Genomic DNA, 25,295 nt, shown 5'->3' on the forward strand with positions numbered 1-25,295 from the left:
GCATCCTCGATTCTTGTTTGCTGAGCTGCTGTAGTGCAGTCTTCTCTCTCGAGGTGTTCTGTTGACTGCAGACTTCTCCCCGATGTCTCTCAGAACCTTCCATTTGTGCTGCCACCGAAGGTTCCTTAATTCCATGTAAGGTTACATTCCACCTTATCGCTTTCGATTGATCAGTTATGACTGCACCTCCCATACATTATCTCTGAAGATAGCTTGATGGCCTATGTCATTTTCCCACAATGGGGAATGTTTGCTATCCCCATCAACATTCCAGTCATGAATAGTCTCCGAACACCTTTACTTACATTTCCATCGTGAGGCCTACAAGTCTATCAATTATTGTGACCCTGAGCCTGTCTTAATTGAAATTAAACAATCCTGTCTCATAGCAAAGCCATTTCTTCTATTGTTACAGTAGACACCGTCTTCGACCATCTCTCCAATGCACCATACAAATATACATTTCCTCGAACATGATTCCAAACACAAGATCCATAACTATATTCACAATATATATTAATGATATAGATGAGGGAATTAAATGTAATATATCCAAGTTTGCAGATGACACAAAGCTGGGGGAGTGTGAACTGTGAGGAGGATGCAGAGAAGCTCCAGTGTGATTTGAACAGATTGACTGAGTGGGCAAATACATGGCAGATGCAGTATAATGTAGATAAATGTGAGGTTATCCACATTGTTGGCAACAACAGAAAGGCAGATTATTATCTGAACGGCGATAGATTGGGAAATGGGAGGGTGCAGTGAGACCTGGGTGTCCTTGTGCACCAGTCGCTGAAAATAAGCATGCAGGTGCAGCAGGCATTTCAGAAGGCAAACGGTATGTTGGCCTTCATAGCGAGAGGATTTGAGTACAGGAGCAAGGATGTCTTGCTGCAATTATACATCTGGAGTACTGTGTGAACAATGTCACCTCCACTTTCCAGGCAAATACTGTCCCTTTAACTCCTGCCGACAGTTTACCCAACACCCCAGGCACAGTTGCTACATTGAAATGTCAATTGATAATTTAATAAACTGGATTGAGAGATTTATGTTTGGAAGGATATTAAGGAATATGGAACCAAGGAGAGGTGCAGATGGAGTTAATGTACAAACCAGCCCGAACCGAATTGAGTGGAACAGGCTGAATGGGCAACATAAACTCTATTGGTATGAGAAAAAAAATTCCATTTCCCCTGTGCACAGTGTACGCAGGTTTCTTTTATTTTATTCTCAAAATATACTTTATTCATAAAAATCTGTAAAAAAAAACATGACAAACAGTTCCAAACAGCACCAAGTCAAAAATTACAGACAGTGCAAAGGAGGTCAGTTTCCTTCAATGCAATCATGAATTGGCTCACAACCCTTCCATTTCATTTCTCGTGCCATATACATTTTACAGCAAACGAAAATTTTCCCGATACAGTTCAAGGGGTTTTCCATGGATCCAGCCCCTCCATTCTGCTTGGTGGGGGGACCTTACACTGAGGTCTTTCCCCATTGAGCCTTTGCTGCGGCTGCCCAAGCTTTAGTACGTCCCTCAGCATGTAGTCCTGGACCTTGGAATGTGCCAGTCTGCACCATTCGGTCGTGGACAACTCTTTGCGCTGGTAGTCCAGCAAGTTTCGGGCAGACCAAAGGGCCTCTTTCACTGAATTGATAGTCCTCCAGCAGCAGTTGATGTTTATCTCCGTGTGCGTCTCTGGGAACAGCCGTAGAGCACAGACTCCTGTTAGAGCTGCTTGGGATGAACCTCGACAAAACCTCTTTCCACACCTACTTTGCAAAGACACATTCCAGAAGGAGGTGGGCAACCGTCTCTTCCCCACCACAGCCACTGCGAGGTCATTGTGCGGAGGGGGTGAGACTTCGGGCGTGCAGGAAGGATCTGACTGGGAGGGCTCTTCTCACCACCAGCCAAGCTACGTCTTGGTGCTTGTTTGAAAGTTCTGGTGATGAGGCATTCCGCCAAATGACTTTGGCAGTCTGCTCAAGGAACTATCCGACAGAATCTACCATCTCCTTTTCCCGTAGGGCCTTGAGAACATTCCGTGCAGACCACTGCCTGATGGACCGGTGGTCAAAAGGGTTTCTGTGCAGAAACTGTTCCACGACAGATAGGTGGTACGGCACAGTCCAACTGGATGGAGCGTTCTGCGGCAATGTGACCAGGTCCATCCTTCGCAACACCGGGCACAGATAGAACCTCAACACACAGTGACACTTGGAGTTTGCGTACTGGAGTTCAACACACAGCTTGATGCAGCCGCACACAAAGGTAGTTATCAGGATGAGGGAAACGTTGGGTACATTTTTCCCGCCCTTATCCAGAGGTTTGAACATTGTGTCCCTCCGGACCCGGTCCATTTTGGATCCCCAGATGAAGCGGAAAATGGCTCCGGTGACTGCCACAGTGCAGGAGTGGGGTATGGGTCAGACCTGCGCCACGTACAGCAACAACGTGAGCGCCTCGCACCTGATGACCACGTTCTTAACCACAATGGAGAGAGATCGCTGCTCCCACATGCTCAGCTTGTGTTGTACCCCGGCTATGCGCTCCTCCCAGGTTTTGGTGCACGTCCTGGCCTTTGCGAACCAGTTCATCATCACCTTCAGGTAGTCTGACCTGACGGTGAAGGGGACAAAGGATCGGTCAGCCCAGTTCCCAAAGAACATGGCCTCGCTCTTGCCGTGGTTAACTTTGGCTCCCGAGGCCAGTTTGAACTGATCGCAGATTCTCATCAGTCTGTGCACAGACAGCGGATCCGAGCAGAAGATGGCGATGTCATCTATGTACAGGGAGGTTTTAACCTGAATGCCTCCACTGCCTGGGATTGTCACCCCTCTTCTGCTCGCATCCTTCCTAATAGACTCAGCAAAGGGTTCAATACAGCAAACAAACAAGACCGGGGAGAGAGAACAGCCCTGTCTGACTCACAGTGTACTCAGGTTTCCACACAGTTACAACCCAGGGACATTGATAGATTCAGTGAGAGGATCAAACTACAGCAGCTGGTGTAAAATGTGGGGAAGTTTGAGGTCAATAATTTTTAACCTCAAAGATAAATCAGGGTATTTTCCAAATGGTTAGAATCTGGGAACTGTGGAGGAACAGAGAGATTTAAAGGGATAGGTATGGAAATGATTAGCAACCATTGGACCACCTGAGAATTATTGAAAATGCTGATGGAATTGAAGTCTTTACCTCAATGGGGCTGGAACAGAAATGGTGGAAGTTATGTTACAGTTGTGTGAAGCTCTGGTTAAATCACATCTGGAGGACTGTGTTCTGATCTGGACACCTCACCTCTGGAAGGATAATTTGGTTTTAAAGAGGATGCAGTACAGATTCACCAGCATTGTACCAGGGTTTAGAGGGTTAAATTATGAGGCCTGGCTGTATAGATTAGGCTTGTATTGTCTTGAGTATAGAAGATTAAATAATGATCTCATTGATGTGTTTAAGATGATAAAAGGATTAATGTCAGGAAACTCTTCTTTACACAAGAAGTCGAGGAAATCAGAACCTCTCCGCCCCCAATAGGCTGTTGAGACTGGGGGTCAACTGTAAAGTTACAAAAAGTGATAGATGTTAGGAAGGGAATGAAGGAATATGGAACTAAGTGGATTAGATGGAGTTAATCTGCAAATCAACCATCAACCAATAGAAAGGCAGACCAAGCTTGAGGTGCTGAATGACCGACTCCTGTTCCTTAGTTTATCAAGGGATATGGATCAAAGGTGGTAAATCAATTTGAGGGCCAGAACAGTCATCATGTAATTACATTGGGAATGGACTTGAGGGGCTGAATGGCCTAACTCGGTTGCTGTAAACATATACAACTACTTACCATTATTATGAGGCAGACAATCCCATCACATCGAAACAGTTTGAGTTAGTGAGGCTGCAAACCCAAAATGAAAATGTCACCAGGCACTCAGACCTTATCTCCAATTCAGGGACTGACTATGAGGTACTGAGACATTCAAGACTAGTGTCAAACTTTAATGAGAAGGTTGAGTCATATTTAATGTCAGCTGCAAAAAAGAGCTACCAGGCTAAGTTGGCCAAAAGAATTTTGGACTCTCATCTTAACAAGGTGAGTTCCTGGGTAGGGCATGTGAAGCTTTTTCTCTGTTATCAGAAGCTCCTTTGACCGTCAACAAACTAAAATTAGAATTCTAAATGCGTGTGAGTTAGTACGTGCAGCCTATTGACAGAAACTGAGACACACCAGGATGAGACCCGCTTAGACTTGCATTGAAATTCAAAGAATTAAACAGATGACATTCGATCGCTGGATACGATCTTTCAAGCTTAAACCCTCACGTGAAAATTTGAGTGAAGTGACGTTGCTGCAAGAAATTAAAAATAGTATCGCAGTTAATACAAGAACCCACCTTGAAGAACAAAGAGTTAAAGGGCAAGAGAAGCCACAGAAATGACTGACAATGATGAGTTAATACACAGATCCCATAACTCTGAATAAATTTGGGTCTAGTAACTCTTACATGCCAGGGAGAGATAGCAGGGATGCAGATGGAACAGAAATGGGCTCGAGAGAAAAGGAAAGTAGGGAATGAAAACCAAGCCAGTCTCCAACTGTTTCAGAGAAGGAACTCAGCTGATAAACCAGTAAGGACACGCCGGATGTGTTTCCAATGTTATTATAAACCTCTTTCCGTTCAGCCCAGATAGTTCTATCTCTCACTGGGGTCCGGGTTCCATCGGCAGTTCCTTCACGGGAATGTTCTGACTATTGTTATTGGACCACTGGAAACATCACTGTCTGTTCCCACTGTGACCTACCGGTACAGGCCCTAACCACTGATTACATTCCTCTCCCCAGTCACTGTCTGAAACTGAACCAGACTGTTCACAACCTCATCGTCCTATTTAATCCAGAGCTGCATTTTTAACCCTGCATCCTCTGCATCACCAAGACTGCCAACTGTCACCTCTATAACAGTCACGGTCTCCACCCCTGCCTCAACTCACCTGCTGTTGGATCCTCATCCATACCAGTAAAGAGGGGCTTGCGCTGGAGTCGAAGAGCCAGACCCACCCTAGAAACAAAGCAAATGGCAGTTTTTTAAACTTTAAGGATATGATGGGGGGGAGTGGGGGCAGGGAGTAGAGGAGACAGGGGTGGAAAGGAAATGGAAAAGGAGAGAATAGGTGGCTGAGTGGTGGAAGGCAGAGAAAGGCTGCAAGGATGCTCCTCTTGAATAGGTGGTTGGAGCACCTGACTGGAAATAGTACAAAGTTCAATCTTCCAGTGGGGTGGGGCGGTGGAGGAATTCTTTGCCCGGTCGGCTGGAGCCGTCCGGTTCTTTCCACTTTCTGCTGTTCTGACAAAGACTTTCTTCACCCAGGTGGCTCCAGCTGTCCTGAGCCACGCAGTTGGGGTGGGGAGGGTGCTCCATTTGTGCCAGATGGAGGAAAGCACAAGAGCAAATACAGGGGCTCCCGAAAGAATCTTTGTGCCCCACCCCTGGATATTCCAGCATCTCCTCCCTCCCCCAACAGTCCAAGCAAATCAGTTCTCCAGTGCTGCAACACCCACCTCTCCAAAATAACTCACATGCAATGGATGGAATCAGTTCCACATTTGTATGTTGGAAATGTTTCAGCTCTCTCCAATCTCAGCTCCCACCAGTCTGCACAGGTGCAGCTGTTTCATCTGATTGCAGACAGGAAATGCTCCAACCAATCAGAGCTGTAGCTGCCCTGGGAGTGTTTGATGGGAAAGTGTGGAGGGAATCCAACACTCCATGTGCAGGTGGCAATGCAGCAGAACCCTGTTCTTTCATAAAAATCTATGTTTTGAAGAGTCACTGAGGGGGACGTGTAGAATGAGCATTACTTCATCGAACACTTGCTGCAACTGCCTTGGAGAAGTTGAGGGAACTGATCAGCACCCTCGCCTTGGTGAACGTCTGGTGGAATCTCGATCCCGACTCCAGTGCCTTCAGCTGCAGGTCTGGGGGAGGAGGCTCCTGAATTGACAACCTCTACATTTTGTAGGCATATGTTACGTGTGTCTCGATGGCCTCCATGCAGTTGGTGTCATGGTCAGAGCTGCTGGCTGATGACAGATCCTCCATCACTGATCTGGAGGGAATGGGCTTTTTGATCCATACTTATTACAGCACATTGCTCTCTCCGGATTTGACCAGCGAGGATGCGTGCAGAGTTTTCTGAGAGGGCCTGTTGAAGTTCAGCCCGGATGGTGCTGAATGACTGGAGGCTCTGCTAACATTGGCAGAGCTGACCAGCACCCTCCACAAGCTCTCAAAGCTAAAATCTACAGAGCTTGACAGGCTGACCATGGACTTCCTCAGGGGTTCTGGGAAATCCTGGGGGAAAGCCTGGTAACCAGGGTGATGTCCCTCTCATGGTACATGGCTGAAGAGGGGTGATCTCCACCTGCTTGAACCACCTGCAAGAACTGGCGTCTGGTCTCCCTCCTCAGCACGGATTATAAGATCTTTGCCCGGGCTAGGTCGACTCGCCTGGGCTCCCTGCTGGCCCATATGATCCAACCTGACCTCTCCGACACTGTCCCGGGCCGGTCCATCCAGGACACACCCACCTGGTCCTGGACATGATCCATCTTTTGAAGAGGACTGGTTTGTCAGTTGCCTTTCTCCCCTTCGATCAGGAGAAGGCGACTCGACAGTGTTGATCACAAATATTTTTTTCGGGATTCTGCGCACGTTCGGGCTCGGGCCGCAATTTGTGGCCAGGTCTGACTTTTCTACGCCGCCGCTGAGTCAACGGGTTCTTGATGGCATCCGTTCACTTTGGCAGATGAGGGATGCCCAGCAATTATACACCATCTGCGTGGAGCCATTCCTGTGCCTGCTTTGCAAGAGGTTGGTGGGTGCATGCGTAGCAGCAAACCTTTTCTGCCGCATCCACTGTGAGAAATGTTCAAGACGCATGGTGTGTCAGTGGCGGATGGGACAATGATTTGAAGAGCATTAAGGTGGATAAATCCCCAGGGCCTGACCAGGTGTATCCTAGGATGCTATAGGAAGCAAGGGAGGAGGTTGCTGGGGCCCTGGCAGAGATTTATGTCTCATTGTTAGCCACGGATGAGGTACCGGAAGACTGGAGGACAGCTAATGTTGTGCCTTTGTTTAAGAGGGCAGCAGGGATATGCCAGGCAACTATAGGCTAGTGAGCCTTACATCAGTGGTGGGAAAGTTATTGGAAAGGATTCTGAGACAGGATTTATATGCATTTGGAAAGGCAAGGTCTGATTAGGGATAGTCAGCATGGCTTTGTGCATGGGAAATCATGTCTCACGAATTTGATTGAGTTTTTTGAGGAGGTGACCAAGAGGATTGACGAGGGAAGGGCGGTGGACGTTGTCAACATGGACTTTAGCAAGGCCTTTGACAAGGTCCGTACCAAGCGGGTAGGCTGGTCTGGAAAGTTCGAACACATGGGACCAGGGTGAGCTAGCCAATTGGATTCAAAATTGGCTTGTTGATAGGAGGCAGAGGGTGGTAGTGGAGGGTTGTTTTTCAGATTGGAGGCCAGTGACAAGTGGTGTGCCACAGGGATCAGTGCTGGACCCTCTGTTGTTTGTCATATATATTAATGACTTGGATGTGAATGTTGGGAACATGATTAGTAAGTTTACAGATGACACCAAAATTGGTGGTATAGTGGACAGTGAAGAAGGTTGTCTGAGGCTACAACAGGATATAGATCAACTGGGAAAGTGGGCAAGGGATTGGCAAATGGAATTTAATGCAGACAAGTGCGAAGTGATGCATTTTGGGAAGTTAAACCTGGGCAGGACATATACAGTGAAAGGCAGGGCCCTGGGAAATGTTGTTGAGCAGAGAGACCTGAGGGTGCAAGTGAGTTCAGGGCGGCACAGTGGCGCAGTGGTTAGCACCGCAGCCTCACAGCTCCAGTGACCCGGGTTCAATTCTGGGTACTGCCTGTGTGGAGTTTGCAAGTTCTCCCTGTGTCTGCGTGGGTTTCCTCCGGGTGCTCCGGTTTCCTCCCACATGCCAAAGACTTGCAGGTTGATCGGTTAATTGGCCATTATAAATTGCCCCAAGTATAGGTAGGTGGTAGGGAAATATAGGGACAGGTGGGGATGTGGTAGGAATATGGGATTAGTGTAGGATTAGTATAAATGGGTGGTTGATGGTCAGCACAGACTCGGTGGGCCGAAGGGCCTGTTTCAGTGCTGTATCACTAAACTAAACATAGTTTCCTGAAAGTGGCAAGACAGGTAGACAGGGTGGTGAAGAAGGCGTATGGCATGCTTGCCTTCATTGGCCGAGGCAATGAGTACAAGAGTTGGGACGTCGTGTTACAGTTGTACATAACGTTGGTTTGGCCGCATGTGGTGTAATGTGTGTAGTTCTGGTCACCGCACTACAAGAAGGATGTGATTAAGGTATAGAGGATGCAGAAAAGATTCACAAGGATGTTGCCTGTATGGACGGCTTGAGATATAAAGAGAGATTGGAAAGGCTGGGTTTGTTATCCCTGGAGCCAAAGGCGGCTGAGAGGGGACATGATAGAGGTATATAAAATTATGAGAGTCATAGATAAGGTAGATAGCCAGAGTCTGTTTCCCATGGTAGGGGTGACTAAAACTAGAGGGCATAGAATTAAGGTGAGAGGGAGGAGGTTTAAAGAGAATCAAAGGGGTAAATGTTTCACACAAAGAATAGTGGGTATTTGGAATGAATTGCTAGAGGAGGTGGTGGAGGCAGGAACAGTAGCAACATTTAAGAGGCATCTGGACAGGGACTTGAATGAGTAAGGCATAGAGGGATATGGAATTAATGCAGGCAGGTGGAATTAGTATAGATTGGCATTATGGTCGGCAAGGACATGGTGGGCCGAAGGGCCTGTTTCTATGCTGTACGACTCTATGACTCTATGATTCTATCAGCTCATGTATGATAAAAATTCTGTTGACATTTCCCTGGTATTGTTTACAGTAATCGATGAACGACTGACTGGGTGTGTTTGATGTATGAGATTCTGAACTTCACTGAACCTGCAATTAACCACGACATTTATTCATTCCATTTCTCTGCTGCATACCTGAATTAATGTGAAATTCTTGCTCAGGTTTAAAGAAGGACAAGGTTAGATAAGGTTAATGTCAATGCTGCAGTGTTGAGCGCTCCTGCTCAGTGTAATTGTCGGGGGTGGTGGTGGGTGGAACATGGGGGGGGAACAGAGAAATAGAGACGGGGGGGGAGGGGGAACAGAGAGGGGGGAACAGAGTGGGGAAATCAGAGAGCGAGTGGGGGGAAATCAGAGAGCGCGAATGGGGGGAAATCAGAGCGCGAGGGGGGGGGAAACAGAGAGCGCGAGGGCGAAACGGAGAGAGAAGGACGAAACGGAGAGAGAGGGAGAGAAAGCTGACAGACAGACAAGTCCTCTGGGAATGATTGATCTGGTCCCAGACCAGGTCAATGTTGTCATGAAAGGACCGGCCCGGGACCATGTAGGACTGGTCGGGGTGGTGATATGAGTCAGCACGGAGCCCAGGCGAATAGATATAGCCTGGGCAAAGATCTTATCATCCGTGCTGAGGAGAGAGACCGGATGCCAGTTCTTAAGCAAGTGGAGATCACCCCACTTTGGGAGCAGGGCGATGACCACACTGCACCACATGAGGGTCATCTCCACGATTGCCCAGCATCCACTCCACCCCCCCACCCCCCAACCCCCAAGGACTGGCACGTAGTCGCCCCCCAGGATGTCCCAGAATGCCCTGAGGAACTCAACGGTCAGCCCCAGGGATTTGCCTCTTGAGAGCATCCCCTGTAAGTCAACAGGATCTGTGATCATGAGGAGCACGTAATCGATGGAAGCCGAGAGGACGACCCGCATGACTGACCCATGCGGAGCCAAACCCACCAACCTCTTGCAAAGCAGGCACAGGAATGGCTCCACGCAGATGGTGTGTAATTGCTGGGCATCCCTGACGTACTCATCAGCCAAAGTGAAGGGATGCCATCAAAGACCCGTTAACTCAGTAGCGGCAGTGTAGAAAATTCAGACCCGGCCACAAACTGCAGTCCGAGTCCGAACTTGCGCAGAATCCCGAAAAAATATTCTTGATCCACCCTGTCGAGTCCCTTCACCTGATCGAAGGGGAGAAAGGCGACTGACAAACCAGTCCTCTTGGAAAGATGGATCATGTCCAGGACCAGGTGGATGTTGTCCTGGATGGACCGACCCAGGACTGTGTAGGACAGGTCGGGTTGGATCATATGGGCCAGCAGGGAGCCCAGGCGAGTCGACCTAGCCCGGGCAAAGAGCTTATAATCCGTGCTGAGGAGGGAGACCGGACACCAGTTCTCAAGCAGGTGGAGATCACCCCTCTTCAGCCCAGCACCATGAGAGCGACATCACCCCAATCACCAGGCTTTCCCCCAGGATCTGTACAAAATGGTCCCCCCAAGATTTCCCAGATCCCCCTGAGGAAGCCCAGGGTCAGCCTGTCAAGTTCTGTAGATTTTCCCTTGGAGAGCTGGTGGAGGGTGCTGTTCAGCTCTGCCAATGTTAGCAGAGCATCCAGGCTGACCTTCAGCAGGCCCTCTCAGAAAGCTCTGCACGCATCCTCGCTGGTTAGATTCGGAGAGAATTATGTGCTGGAATAAGTATGGACCAAAACGCCCATTCCCTCCAGATCTGTGATGGAGGATCCGTTGTCAGCCAGCAGCTCTGACCATGGCACCAACTGCATGGAGGTCATCGAGACACATGAAACATATGCCTACAAAATGTAGAGGTTGTCAATTCAGGAGCCTCCTCCTCCAGACCTGCAGCTGAAGGCACTGGAGTCGGGATCGAGATTCCACCAGACGTTCACCAAGGCGAGGGTGCTGATCAGTTCCCTCAACCTCTCCAAGGCAGTTGCAGCAAGTGTTAGATGAAGTAATGCTCATTGTACATGTCCCCATCAGTGACTCTTCAAAACATAGATTTTTATTTAAGAACAGGGTTCTGCTGCATTGCCGTCTGCACATGGAGTGCAAGACTCCCTCTGCACTTTCCCATCAAACACTCACAGGGCAGCTGCAGCTCTGATTGGTTGGTGCATTTGGAGCATTTCCTGTCTGCAATCAGGTAAAACAGCTGCACCTGTGCAGACTGGTGGGAGCTGAGATTGGAGAGAGCTGAAACATTTACAACATACAAATGTGGAACTGATTCCATCCATTGCAGAGAAACAGGATCTGTGAGTTATTTTGGAGAGGTGGGTGTTGGAGCACTGGAGAACTGTTTTGCTTGGACTGTTGGGGGAGGGAGGAGATGCTGGAATATCCAGGGGTGGGGCACAAAGATTCTATAGGGAGCCTCTGTATTTGCTCTTGTGTTTTCCTCCATCTGGCACAAATGGAGCACCTTCCCCAACCCAACTGCATGGCTCAGGACAGCTGGAGCTACCTGGGTGAAGAAAGTCTTTGTCACAACAGCAGAAAGTGGAAAGAACTGGATGGCTCCAGCCGACCAGGGATCCAGGGTGAGCGAGCAAATTGGATATAAAATTGTCTTGGTGATGGGAGGCAGAGGGTGGTCGTAGAGGGTTGTTTTTCAGATTGGAGGCCGGTGACCAGTGGTGTGCTGCAGGGATCGGTGCTGGGCCCTCTGTTGTTTGTCATATATATGAATGACTTGGATGTGAATGCAGGGGACATGATTCGTAAGTTTACAGATGACACCAAAATTGGTGGTATAGTGGACAGTGAAGAAGGTTGTCTGAGGTTACAACAGGATATATATAAACTGGGAAAGGGATTGGCAAATGGAATTTAATGCAGACAAGTGCAAAGTGATGTATTTTGGGAAGTTGAACCTGGGCAGGACATCTTCAGTGAAAGGCAGGGCCCTGGGGAGTGTTGTTCAGCAGATAGACCTTGTGGTGAAAGTACATAGTTCCCTGAAAGTGGCAACACAGGTAGACAGGGTGGTGAAGAAGGTGTATGACATGCTTGCCTTCATTGGCCGAGGCATTGAGTACAAGAGTTGGGATGTCATGTTAAGTTGTACATAACATTGGTTAGGCCGCATTTGGAGTAATGTGTGCAGTTCTGGTTCCCGCACTGCAGAAAAGATGTGATTAAGGCAGATTGGGAGCAGAAAATATTCACAAGGATGTTGCCTGGTTTGGAGGGCTTGAGTTATGAAGAGAGATTGGAAAGGCTGGGTCTATTTTCCCTGGAGTGAAGGAGTCTGAGAGGGGACATGATAGAGATATATAAAATTATGAGAGGCATACATAGGTTAGATAACCAGAGTCTGTTTCCCATGGTAGGGGTGACTAAAACTGGAGGGCATAGATTTAAGAGGGAGGAGGTTTAAAGGGGATCAAAGGGGTAAATGTTTCACACAAAGAATAGTGGGTATTTGGAATGAGCTGCCAGAGGAGGTGGTGGAGGCAGGAACACTAGCAACATTTAAGAGGCATCTGGACAGGTACTTGAATGAGTAAGGCATAGAGGGATATGGAATTAATGCAGGCAGGTGGAATTAGTATAGATTGGCATTATGGTCGGCATGGACACGGTGGGCCGAAGGGCCTGTTTCTATGCTGTACGACTCTACGAATCTATCAGCTCAAGTATTGTAAAAATTCTGTTGACATTTCCCTGGTATTGTTTACAGTAATCGATGAACGACTGACTGGGTGTGTTTGATGTATGAGATTCTGAACTTCACTGAACCTGCAATTAACCACGACATTCATTCATTCCATTTCTCTGCTGCAGACCTGAATTAATGTGAAATTCTTGCTCAGGTTTAAAGAAGGACAAGGTTAGATAAGGTTAATGTCAATGCTGCAGTGTTGAGCGCTCCTGCTCAGTGTAATTGTCGGGGATGGTGGTGGGTGGAACATGGGTGGGGAAAACAGAGAGGGAGAGTGGGCGAGGGGGGGGTAAATCGGGGAGAGCGGGCGAGGGGGGGAGGTAAATCGGGGAGAGCGGGCGAGGGGGGGGGTAAATCGGGGAGAGCGGGCGAGGGGGGGAGGTAAATCGGGGAGAGCGGGCGAGGGGGGGAGGTAAATCGGGGAGAGCGGGCGAGGGGGGGAGGTAAATCGGGGAGAGCGGGCGAGGGGGGGGTAAATCGGGGAGAGCGGGCGAGGGAAGGGGTAAATCGGGGAGCGCGGGCGACGGGGGGGTAAATCGGGGAGCGCGGGCGACGGGGGGGTAAATCGGGGAGCGCGGGCGAGGGGGGGGTAAATCGGGGAGCGCGGGCGAGGGGGGGGTAAATCGGGGAGCGTGGGCGAGGGGGGGGTAAATCGGGGAGAGCGCGCGAGGGGGGGGAAGTCGGGGAGAGAGACAAGTCCTCTAGGAATGACGGATCAGGTCCCAGACCAGGTCGATGTTGTCCTGGATGGACCGGCCCGGGACCGTGTAGGACTGGTCAGCGTGGATCATATGAGTCAGCACGGAACCGAGGTGAGTAGACACAGCCCGGGCAAAGATCTTGTAATCTGTGCTGAGGAGGGAGACCGGATGCCAGTTCTTAAGCAAGCGGAAATCACCCTATTTTGACAGCAGGACGATGACCACACTGCGCCACGAGAGGGGCATCTCCCCGATTGCTGTGCTTTCCCCTCACACCGCCCAAGGACCGGAGCGTAGTCACACCCCAGGACGTCCCAGAATGCCCTGAGCAACTCAACGGTCAGCCCCGGGGATTTGCCCCTCGAGAGCAGGTGAAGGTCGCCGGTCAGTTCCGCCAATGCAGACGGAGCCTCCAATATTTTGGTGCCCTCCGGGCTGATCTTCAGCAGGTCCTCCCACAAAGGCGGTGCAGTGGTTAGCACCGCAGCCTCACTGCTCCAGGGACCCGGGTTCGATTCTGGGTACTGCCTGTATGGAGTTTGCAAGTTCTCCCTGTGATCACGTGGGTTTTCGCCGGGTGCTCCGGTTTACTCCCACAGCCAAAGATTTGGGTGGTTGTTGGTCGGCACAGACTCGGTGGGCCGAAGGGCCTGTTTCAGTGCTGAATCTCTAAATAAAACTCTGCATGCGTCCTCAAAGGACGGATCCAGAGAGAACAACGTGATGTAATAGGTATGGACCAAGAGGCCCATTCCCTTTGGATTCATATCGGAATATCCGTTGTCGGCCAGCAGCTCAACGAGCTGCTTCCAGACGCCCCGCCATTTTCCAACATGTCGATGAAGGGTGAGGCGCGGTCCTGATCTCCAAGGTCTGGTTCCGCGACCTCACGTACTTGCCTCTGGACCCGACGAGCTGTAAGTCCCTCAGCGTGTCCTTCCTCTCTTTGTACCCCTCCAACAGGGCCGGGACCATGACGGCCTGACTGAGACAGGACTCCAGATCAAGTACCACCCTCTCCAGGAGCCTGATCCCAGCTTCCCACCTCTTTTCGACCCGCTTTGCCTACTCCTGACTGAAGACACGGATTTGAGTCTTGCCCACACCCCACCACTGCCTCAAGGAGGGGAAGCCCCCCTGCTTCCTTCTCCAGTCGGCCCAGAATCGACAGACTGAGTGCGGAAATCACTTGTCCTCCAGGGGCCGGTTGTTAAGTGCCAGTATAAGGACCCTGCTTGTGTGCAGAGTGGAGTGAGCTCCGCCCACACCAGGCAGTGATCCGAGCACGGCACCAACCGCAGGGAGGCCAGCGAGACAAAGTGCAGAGGCGGCCGATTTGGGACCCTCCTCCTCCTGACCTCCAGGTGAAAGCGCTGGAGTCGGGATGCAGATTGCGCCAGACGTCCACCAAGTTGACGGAGCTGATCAGTTCCCACAACTTCTCCACTGAGGCTTGGCTGTGTTGGCGACCTGCCCAGATCCCTTGGGCCCAAGCTCAGCCACAGGACAGGTGGGCTCCCCTGTCTCGGGCCTGGCTCAGGTTGTTTTGTGTCCAGGTGGCGCACCTTTGGGTGTTTTGACTTGCACCGTGCCTTCCTTCCACCTGGACGGGTCTCCCATCCCTATCGGAAGCTGTGAAAACCACGGCCTCCAGAACCACCCGAGTGGCTGCTGTTGCAGGTGTCGGGGGAATTGGGGGAGGTGCAGCAGCTCCACTCTGTGCCGCCGAGGTAAAGTTAGCAGCCTGGAGGTTGAGGTCGCTCTTACGAACATGTCCCACCCCCTTAGAGGCGTGACACCGCGTCCCACTCGAGGTCCAGAGGAAACGGTAGGCCACTCCCTGGAACCCCACATCAAATTGACCTTCCGTGACTTCCTCCCGCGCCAGCTGCATAAAGAGTTGGCAGCGGAAGGAGTATACATGCCGGAGGCAGTTCTCCCGAAGCCTCGAGGGAGTCCACTGCCAGAAAGGTCCCACCCACAGTGACCCTTGCTCAGGGCCAGGAACACCGCCCAATCGCTATTCAGGAGTAACATGGTCTCCCATATATTTTCAAGACAGCAACAATGGCCGACGGACCGACAACCTCAGCCATTGCTTTTACACGTGCCTCTATTGACTTATTGGGGTGGACGTAGCTCTCGACCCCATGCTTTGATGTTAACAGCGTAAATGGTGACAGGGCAATAGGTGCAGCTGCAGCAGCAGCAGCATATGTGTGAGAAGGCCCCGTCACCAGTAAAGAGGGGCTTGCAATGGGGTCGAAGAAAAGAACAAAGAAAATTACAGCACAGGAACAGGCCCTTCGGCCCTCCAAGCCTGCGCCGATCCAGATCCTCTATCTAAACCTGTCGCCTATTTTCTAAGGGTCTGTATCTCTTTGCTTCCTGCCCATTCATGTATCTGTCTAGATACATCTTAAAAGACGCTATCGTGCCCGCGTCTACCACCTCCGCTGGCAACGCGTTCCAGGCACCCATCACCCTCTGCGTAAAGAACTTTCCATGCATATCCCCCCTAAACTTTTCCCCTCTCACTTTGAAAGGTGACCCCCAGTAATTGAATCCCCCACTCTGGGGGAAAAAGCTTCTTGCTATCCACCCTGTCTATACCTCTCATGATTTTATACACCTCAATCAGGTCCCCCCTCAACCTCCGTCTTTCTCATGAAAATAATCCGAATCTACTCAATGTCTCTTCATAGCTAGCGCCCTCCATACCAGGCAACATCCTGGTGAACCTCCTCTGCACCCTCTCCAAAGCATCTACATCCTTTTGGTAATGTGGCGACCAGAACTGCACGTAGTATTCCAAATGTGGCCGAACCAAAGTCCAATACAACTGTAACATGACCTGCCAACTCTTGTCCTCAATACCCCATTTGATGAAGGAAAGCATGCCGTATGCCTTCTTGACCACTCTATTGACCTGCGTTGCCACCTTCAGGGAACAATGGACCTGAACACCCAAATCTCTCTGGACATCAATTTTCCCCAGGACTTTTCCATTTACTGTAAAGTTCACTCTTGAATTGGATCATCCAAAATGCATCACCTCGCATTTGCCCGGATTGAACTCCATCTGCCATTTCTCTGCCCAACTCTCCAATCTATCTATATTCTGCTGTATTCCCTGACAGTCCCCTTCACTATCTGCTACTCCACCAATCTTAGTGTCGTCTGCAAACTTGCTAATCAGACCACCTATACTTTCCTCCAAATCATTTATGTATATCACAAACAACAGTCGTCCCAGCACGGATCCCTGTGGAACACCACTGGTCACACGTCTCCATTTTGAGAAACTCCCTTCCACTGCGACTCTCTGTCCCCTGTTGCCCAGCCAGTTCTTTATCCATCTAGCTAGAACACCCTGGACCCCATGCGACTTCACTTTCTCCATCAACCTACCATGGGGAACCTTATCAAACGCCTTACTGAAGTCCATGTATGTGACATCGACAGCCCTTCCCTCATCAATCAACTTTGTCACTTCCTCAAAGAATTCTATTAAGTTGGTAAGACATGACCTTCCCTGCACAAAACCATGTTGCCTATCACTGATAAGCCCATTTTCTTCCAAATGGGAATAGATCCTATCCCTCAGTATCTTCTCCAGCAGCTTCCCTACCACTGATGTCAGGCTCGCCGGTCTATAATTACCTGGATTATCCCTGCTACCCTTCTTAAACAAGGGGACAACATTAGCAATTCTCCAGTCCTCTGGGACCTCACCCGTGTTTAAGGATGCTGCAAAGATATCTGTTAAGGCCCCAGCTATTTCCTCTCTCGCTTCCCTCAGTAACCTGGGATAGATCCCATCCGGACCTGGGGACTTGTCCACCTTAATGCCTTTTAGAATACCCAACACTTCCTCACTCCTTATGCCGACTTGACCTAGAGTAATCAAACATCTGTCCCTAACCTCAACATCCGTCATGTCCCTCTCCTCGGTGAATACCGATGCAAAGAACTAGTTTAGAATCTCACCCATTTTCTCTGACTCCACGCATAATTTTCCTCCTTTGTCCTTGAGTGGGCCAATCCTTTCTCTAGTTACCCTCTTGCTCCTTAGATATGAATAAAAGGCTTTGGGATTTTCCTTAACCCTGTTTGCTAAAGATATTTCATCACCCCTTTTAGCTCTCTTAATTCCTCGTTTCAGATTGGAAGAATATCGGGAATGTAGGACCAAAGCTGTGTCTTTCTTCAGCCGCCTAGACCTTATGTATGCTTCCTTTTTCCTCTTAGCTCGTCTCACAATTTCACCTGTCATCCATGGTTCCCTAATCTTGCCATTTCTATCCCTAATTTTCACAGGAACATGTCTCTCCTGCACGCAAATCAACCTCTCTTTAAAAGCCTCCCAAATTTCAAATGTGGATTTACCTTCAAACAGCTGCTCCCAATCTACATTCCCCAGCTCCTGCCAAATTTTGGTATCGTTGGCCTTCCCCCAATTTAGCACTCTTCCTTTTGGACCACTCTCGTCTTTGTCCATGAGTATTCTAAAACTTACGGAATTGTTATCACTATTCCCAAAATAGTCCCTTACTGAAACTTCAACCACCTGGCTGGGCTCATTCCCCAACACCAGGTCCAGTATGGTCCCTTCCCGAGTTGGACTATTTACATCCTGCTCGAGAAAACCCTCCTGGATGCTCCTTACAAATTCTGCTCCATCCAGACCTCTAACACTAAGTGAATCCCAGTCAATGTTGGGAAAATTAAAATCTCCTATCACCACCACCCTGTTGCTCCTACATCTTTCCATAATCTGTTTACATATTTGTACCTCTATCTCACGCTCGCTGTTGGGAGGCCTGTAGTACAGCCCCGACATTGTTACCGCACCCTTCCTATTTCTGAGTTCTGCCCATATTGCCTCACTGCTCTAGTCCTCCATAGTGCCCTCCTTCAGCACAGCTGTGATATCCTCTTTGACCAGTAATGCAACTCTTCCACCCCTTTTACCTCCCTCTCGATCCCGCCTGAAGCATCGATATCCTGGGATATTTAGTTGCCAATCATGCCCTTCCCTCAACCAAGTCTCAGTAATAGCAATAACATCATACTCCCAGGTACTAATCTAAGCCCTAAGTTCATCTGCCTTACCTACTACACTTCTTGCATTAAAACAAATGCACCTCAGACCACCAGTCCCTTTGCATTCATCATCTGCTCCCTGCCTACTCTTCCTCTTAGTCACGCTGACTTCATTCTCTAGTTCCTTACAGGCTTTAGTTACTACCTCCTTACTGTCCACTGACCTCCTCATTTGGTTCCCATCCCCCTGCCACATTAGTTTAAATCCTCCCCAACAGCGTTAGCAAAAGCACCCCCAAGGACATTGGTTCCAGTCCGACCCAAGTGTTGACCGTCCAATTTGTAATAGTCCCACCTCCCCCAGAACCGGTCCCAATGTCCCAAAAATCTGAACCCCTCCCTCCTGCAACATCTCTCAAGCCACGCATTCATCCTGACTATTCTTTCATTTTTACTCTGACTAGCACGTGGCACTGGTAGCAATCCTGAGATTACTACCTCTGAGGTCCTACTTTTTAACTTGGCTCCTAACTCCCTAAATTCTGCTTGTCGGACCTCATCCCGTTTTTTTACCTATATCATTGTTGCCTATGTGCACAACAACTGGCTGTTCACCCTCCCTCTTCAGAATGTTCTGCAGCCGATCTGAGACATCCCTGACCCGTGCACCTGGGAGGCAACATACCATTCGGGAGTCTCGTTTTCGACCACAGAACCGCCTATCTACTCCCCTTACAATCGAATCCCCTATGACTATAGCCCTTCCACTCTTTTTTCCCGCCCTTCTGAACAGCAGAGCCAGACCCACCCGAGAAACAAAGCAAATAGCAGATTTTTTAAAACGTTAAAGGATATGATGGGGGGTGGGTGTAGAGGAGATGGGGGTGAAATGGAAAAGGAGAGGATAGGTGGCTGAGTAGTGGAAAGGAGAGAAAGACTGCAAGGATGTTCCTCTTGAATAGGTGGTTGGAGCACCCGACTGGAAATAGTACAAAAAGCTCAATCTTCCAGTGGGGGGCGGTGGGGAATTCTTTGCCCGGGTCACAGGGTCATAGAGTCGGACAGCATAGAAACAGGGCTTTTGACCCACTGTGTCCATGCTGACCATAATGCCTTTCTATACTAATCCCACCAGCCTGCATTCATTCCATATCCTTCTGTGCCCTGCTCATTCAAGTACCTGTCCAGATGCCTCTTAAATGTTGCTGTTGTTCCTGCTTCCACCACCTCCTCTGGCAGCTCATTCCAGATTCCCACTATTCTTTATGTGAAAAATTTACCCCTTTGATCCCCTTGAAACTTCCTCCCTCTCACCTTAAATCGATGCCCTCTAGTTTTAGTCACCCCTACCATGGGCAACAGGCTCTGGCTATCTAACCTATGTATGCCGCTCATAATTTTATATACCTCTATCATGTCCCCTCTCAGACTACTTCGCTCCAGGGAAAAAAGACCCAGCCTTTCCAATCTCTCTTTACAACTCAAGCCCTCCATACCAGGCAACATCCTTGTGAATCTTTTCTGCACCCTCTCTAGCTTAATCACTTCTTCCCTCCAGTGCGGCAACCAGAACTGCACACAGTACTCCAAATGTGGCCTAACCAACGTTATGTACAACTTAACATGACGTCCCAACTCTTGTACTCAATGCCTTGGCCGATGAAGGCAAGCATGCCATACGCCTTCTTCACCATCCTGTCTACCTGTGTTGCCACTTTCAGGGAACTATGTACTTGTGCCCCAAGGACTCTCTGCTCAACAACACTTCCCAGGGCCCTGCCATTCACTGTACATATCTTGCCCAGGTTTAACTTCCCAAAATGCATCACTTCGCACTTGTCTGCATTAAATTCCATTTGCCAATCCCTTGCCCACTTTCCCAGTTTATCCATGTCCTGTTGTAACCTCAGACAACCTTCTTGACTGTCCACTGTCCCACCAATTTTGGTGTCATCTGTAAACTTACTAATCATGCCCCCTACATTCACATCCAAGTCATTAATATATATGACAAACAACAGAGGGCACAGCATCGATCCCTGCAGCACACCACTGGTCACCACCCTCCAATCTGAAAAACAACCCTCCACTACCACCCTCTGCCTCCTATCACCAAGCCAATTTTGTATCCAATTTGCTAGCTCACCCTGGATCCCTGGTCGGCTGGAGCTGTCCGGTTCTTTCCACTTTCTGCTGTTCTGACAAAGACTTTCTTCACCCAGGTGGCTCCAGCTGTCCTGAGCCATGCGGTTGGGGTGGGGAGGGTGCTCCATTTGTGCCAGATGGAGGAAAGCACAAGAGCAAATACAGGGGCTCTGTAGAGAATCTTGTGTCCCACCCCTGGATATTCCGGCATCTCCTCCCTCCCCCAACAGTCCAAGAAAATCAGTTCTTCAGTGCTCCAACACCCACCTCTCCAAAATAACTCGCAGATCCTGTTTCTCTGCAATGGATGGAATCAGTTCCACACTTGCATGTTGTAAATGTTTCAACTCCCACCAGTCTGCACAGGTGCAGCTGTTTCACCTGATTGTAGACAGGAAATGCTCCAAATTCACCAACCAATCAGAGCTGTAGCTGCCCTGTGAGTGTTTGATGGGAAAGTGTGGAGGGAATCTAACACTCCATGTGCAGGCGGCAATGCAGCAGAATCCTGTTCTTTCATAAAAATCTATGTTTTGAAGAGTCACTGAGGAGGACGTGTACAATGAGCATTACTTCATCTAACACTTGCTGCAACTGCCTTGGAGAAGTTGAGGTAACTGATCAGCACCCTCGCTTTGGTGAACGTCTGGTGGAATCTCAATCCCGACTCCAGTGCCTTCAGCTGCAGGTCTGGAGGAGGAGGTTCCTGAATTGACAACCTCTACATTTTGTAGACATATGTTTCGTGTGTCTCGATGGCCTCCATGCAGGTGGTGTCATGGTCAGAGCTGCTGGCTGATGATGGAACCTCCATCACAGATCCGGAGGGAATGGGCTTTTTGGTCCATACTCATTACAGCACATTGTTCTCTCTGGATCTGCCCAGAGGATGCGTGCAGAGTTTTCTGAGAGGGCCTGCCAAAGGTCAGCCCGGAGGGTGCTGTTCGACTGGAGGCTCTGCTCACACTGGCAGAGCTGACCAGCGCCCTCCAGCAGCTCTCATCGGGAAAATCTACAGAGCTTGACAGGCTGACAATAGACATCCTCGGGGGGTTCTGGGAAATCCTGGGGGGACCATTATGTACAGATCCTGGGGGAAACCCTGGTGACCGGGGTGATGCCCCTCTCATGCTGCAGGGCTGAAGAGGGCTGATTTCCACCTGCTTGAGAACTGGTGTCCGGTCTCCCTCCTCAGCACAGACTATAAGATCTTTGCCCCCGGACCGGTCCATCCAGGACAAAATCCACCTGGTCCTGGACATGATGCATCTTTCTAAGTGGACTGGTTTGTCAGTCGCCTTTCTCCCCTTCGATCAGGAGAAGGGACTCGGCAAGGTGGATCACGAATATTTCTTCGGGATTCTGCGCACGTTCAGACTCGGGCTGCAATTTGTTGTGGGTCTGATTTTTCTACGCTGCCGCTGAGTCAGCGGGTCCTTGTTGGCATCCCTTCACTTTGGCAGATGAGTACGTCAGGGATGCCCACCAATTATACACCATCTGCGTGGAGCCATTCCTGTGCCTGCTTTGTAAGAGGTTGGTGGGTTTGGCTCTGCATGGGTCAGGCATACGGGTTGTCCTCTCGGCTTACATCGATTACGTGCTCCTCATGGTCACAGATCCCATTGACTTGCAGAGGATGCCCGAGTACTATCAAACCATTTCTGCCGCATCCTCTCTGAGGAGCAATTGGGAGAAATGTTCCAGACTCCTGGTGGGTCAGTGGTGGGTGGATTCCCTGCCGGAGGAGTTAACCACGCACTTCCTCTATCTGGGAGTCCACCTGAGCCCCGTTGAGGAAGCCTGACCAGAAACTGGCTGGAGTTGGAGGTGAAACTCCCAGCTCTGCTAGGGCACTGGACAGGACTGCTCAGAGTGCTTTCCTTCAGGTGCTGGGTACTGGTATTAAATCAGCTGGTGTCCTCAATCCTGTGGTACCGGTTGGTCACTTTGGTACTGCCCCCTGCATTTTTCACCAACATGCAGAAGAAGCTCGTCTATTTCTGCTGGGGCAAGAGGAAACACTGGGTCTCTACCACAGTCCTGCGTCTCCTGATTGAGGAGGGTGCTCAGCTGCTGGTCTGGAACCAGACTGTGACTCCGCGCCTTTGGACCCTACAGAGACACCTGTACGTCGATCGTCCTCCCAGATGATGTGCACTGGCGATGTATTTTTTCCGCCAGCCTTCAAGATGACAGACAGCTCCCGGTAGCAAACATTAGCCATGCCTCTCGAAGGGAGTTGCCTGACTTTTACTGGGATCTATTCAGAGTCTGGAACATGGTCACCTCCAGTCAGGGTGCTTCCCTGCCGGCGGAGGAGGGGGCTCTGGTTGTCTGTGTGGCCGGCTCTGGGGATGGATCGACGGGTGGAGGAGTAGCCGAAGCCCCCGAGACGCCCCTCACTGCGGGTGTTGAGGGGGCTTGGGAGTGTGGAGCGGTCTGTTAATCCTTCCAGAGCAGGTACAGCCCGGGTTAGGTACAGAGCAAAGCTCCTTCTTCACTGTCCCATCAACCATTCCAGGGGCAGGGATTGTGTTAGTGTTTGTGCGAGTCAAAGAGGACGGAGTCAGTTTGACCGACATTTATCTGGAGAAACTTCTGTCTCATCCAGATCTAAATGTTGGACAGACAGTTGGAGAGAGTGACGACACCCTGAGGTCAATGGAGGAGGTGGGGAATGTCATTTATCTTCTTGTGGAAGCTGGCCCCATGCATCCTGCTGATCTGACAGATGATTAGTGTATATATAATCAGGAGAGCAGGGACAATGTCCAGCTTTACATCAGACAATGACAGGAGGAGGAATCATTGGATGTGACACAAATCCCTATATTCCTCTTCTATGTATCTGGAAAATGCTTAGTTCCCAGTTACAATGGAGAAGAAAAATATGTGGAGACATTGGGAGGTGAGGGACATTGAATAGTGGGACCTCACATTAAGAGGTTAAGATGTAACATTTATAAAGGGTAATATTTGGAGACTGTGCTTCCTGCCTGCGGTGTTGTTGGACAGAAACTCGGGTCGGAGGCCCCGTCTCCCACTCCTGTACCTGGGGAGGACCCTCTAACCCCTCAGTCACTCTCCTGTTTCTGGGCAGGAATCTATAATCCGTCTCTCACACTCCTCTTTCTGGGGTGGTCACTCTAACCCTTCTCTCACACGCCTGTTTCTGTAAGATACCTTTAACACATTTCCTGTATCTTTGGAGACCCCTCTAACACCTCTCCCACTCCGCTGTATCTGGTGAGGACCCACAAACCCCTCACTCACACTCCTGTATCTGCAGAGATCTCTCTAACTGCTGTCTCTCACTCCAGTATCTGGGGCTGCCACTCTAAATCCTCTGTCCCTCTCCTGTACCTGGGGACACCCCAGTAAACCCCTCTGTCACATTCTTGTACATGGAGAAGTCTGTCTAACCCTTCCCTCACATTCCTGTATCTGGGTAGACCACTCTCTCGCACTCATCACAAAATTCTACATAAACACCGAGTGATTATTGGCACGGACCATTTCCCAGCAGTTTCATTGTCTTTGGATCTATACTCAGAATGAGTCAGTGTCTGTATCTCTATCAGGGAAGCAGTGAGTAACTTGCATGGGGAAGTGAAGAGCAGTCAGTGGTGGATGGGACAATGATTTGAAGCGCATTAGGATGGATAAATCTCCAGGGCCTGACCAGGTGTATCCGAAGATGCTTTTGGAAGCAAGGGAGGAGGTTGCTGGGGCCCTGGCAGAGATTTATGTCTCATCGTTAGCCACGGATGAGGTACCGGAAGACTAGAGGATAGCTAATATTGTGCCTTTATTTAAGAAGGGCAGCAGGGATATGCCAGGGAACTATAGGCCGGTGAACTTTACATCAGCGGTGGGAAAGTTATTGGAAGGGATTCTGAGAGACAGGATTTATGTGCATTTGGAAAGGCAAGGTATAGTCATGGATAGTTAGGGATAGTCAGCATGGCTTTGTGCGTGGGAAATCATGTCTCACGAATTTGACTGAGTTTTTTTAGGAGGTGATCAAGAGGATTGACTAGGGCAGGGCGGTGGATGTTGTCTACATGGACTGTAGCAAGGCCATTGACAAGGACCTGCGTGGTAGGCTGGTCCAAAAGGTTCGAACACATGGGATCCAGGGTGAGCTAGCCAACTGGATTCAAAATTGATTTGTTGATTGGAAGCAGAGGATGGTAGTGGAGGGTTGTTTTTCAGATTGGAGGCCGGTGACCAGTGGTGTGCTGCAGCGATCGGTGCTGGGCCCTCTGTTGTTTGTCAAATATATTAATGACTTGGATGTGAATGTAGGGGACATGATTAGTAAGTTTACAGATGACACCAAAATTGATGGTATAGTGGACAGTGAAGAAGGTTGTCTGAGGTTACAAGAGGATATAGATAAACTGGGAAAGACGGCAAGAAATTGGCAAATGGAATTTAACGCAGACAAGTGTGAAGTGATGCATTTTGGGAAGTTAAACCTGGGCAGGACATATACAGTGAAAAGCTGGGCCCTGGGAAGTGTTGTTGAGCAGAGAGACCTTGGGGTGCAAGTACATAGTTCCCTGAAAGTGGCAACACAGGTAGACAGGGTGGTGAAGAAGGCGTATGGCATGCTTGCCTTCATCGGCCGAGGCATTGAGTACAAGAGTTGGGATGTCATGTTAAGTTGTACATAACATTGGTTAGGCCGCATTTGGAGTAATGTGTGCAGTTCTGGTTCCCGCACTGCAGAAAAGATGTGA

The 25,295-nt window shown here is 49.6% G+C and overlaps 1 long non-coding RNA gene across 1 annotated transcript in view; it reads right to left on the reverse strand.

Annotated features, from left to right (window-relative positions):
* Positions 1 to 352: 352 nt before the first annotated feature.
* Positions 353 to 25,295, reverse strand: part of LOC137361303 (uncharacterized) — a 46,913-nt gene continuing 21,970 nt past the window's right edge. Inside the window, exons 3-4 of the long non-coding RNA XR_010972148.1 lie at positions 5,006 to 5,073; positions 353 to 4,362 (exon numbers count right to left, since the gene is read on the reverse strand). This is a non-coding gene — a long non-coding RNA (uncharacterized lncRNA). The remainder of the gene's footprint in view (positions 4,363 to 5,005; positions 5,074 to 25,295) is intronic.

This window comes from Heterodontus francisci, unplaced genomic scaffold (genome assembly GCF_036365525.1).
Source record: "Heterodontus francisci isolate sHetFra1 unplaced genomic scaffold, sHetFra1.hap1 HAP1_SCAFFOLD_550, whole genome shotgun sequence".
Taxonomy (NCBI): domain Eukaryota; kingdom Metazoa; phylum Chordata; class Chondrichthyes; order Heterodontiformes; family Heterodontidae; genus Heterodontus; species Heterodontus francisci.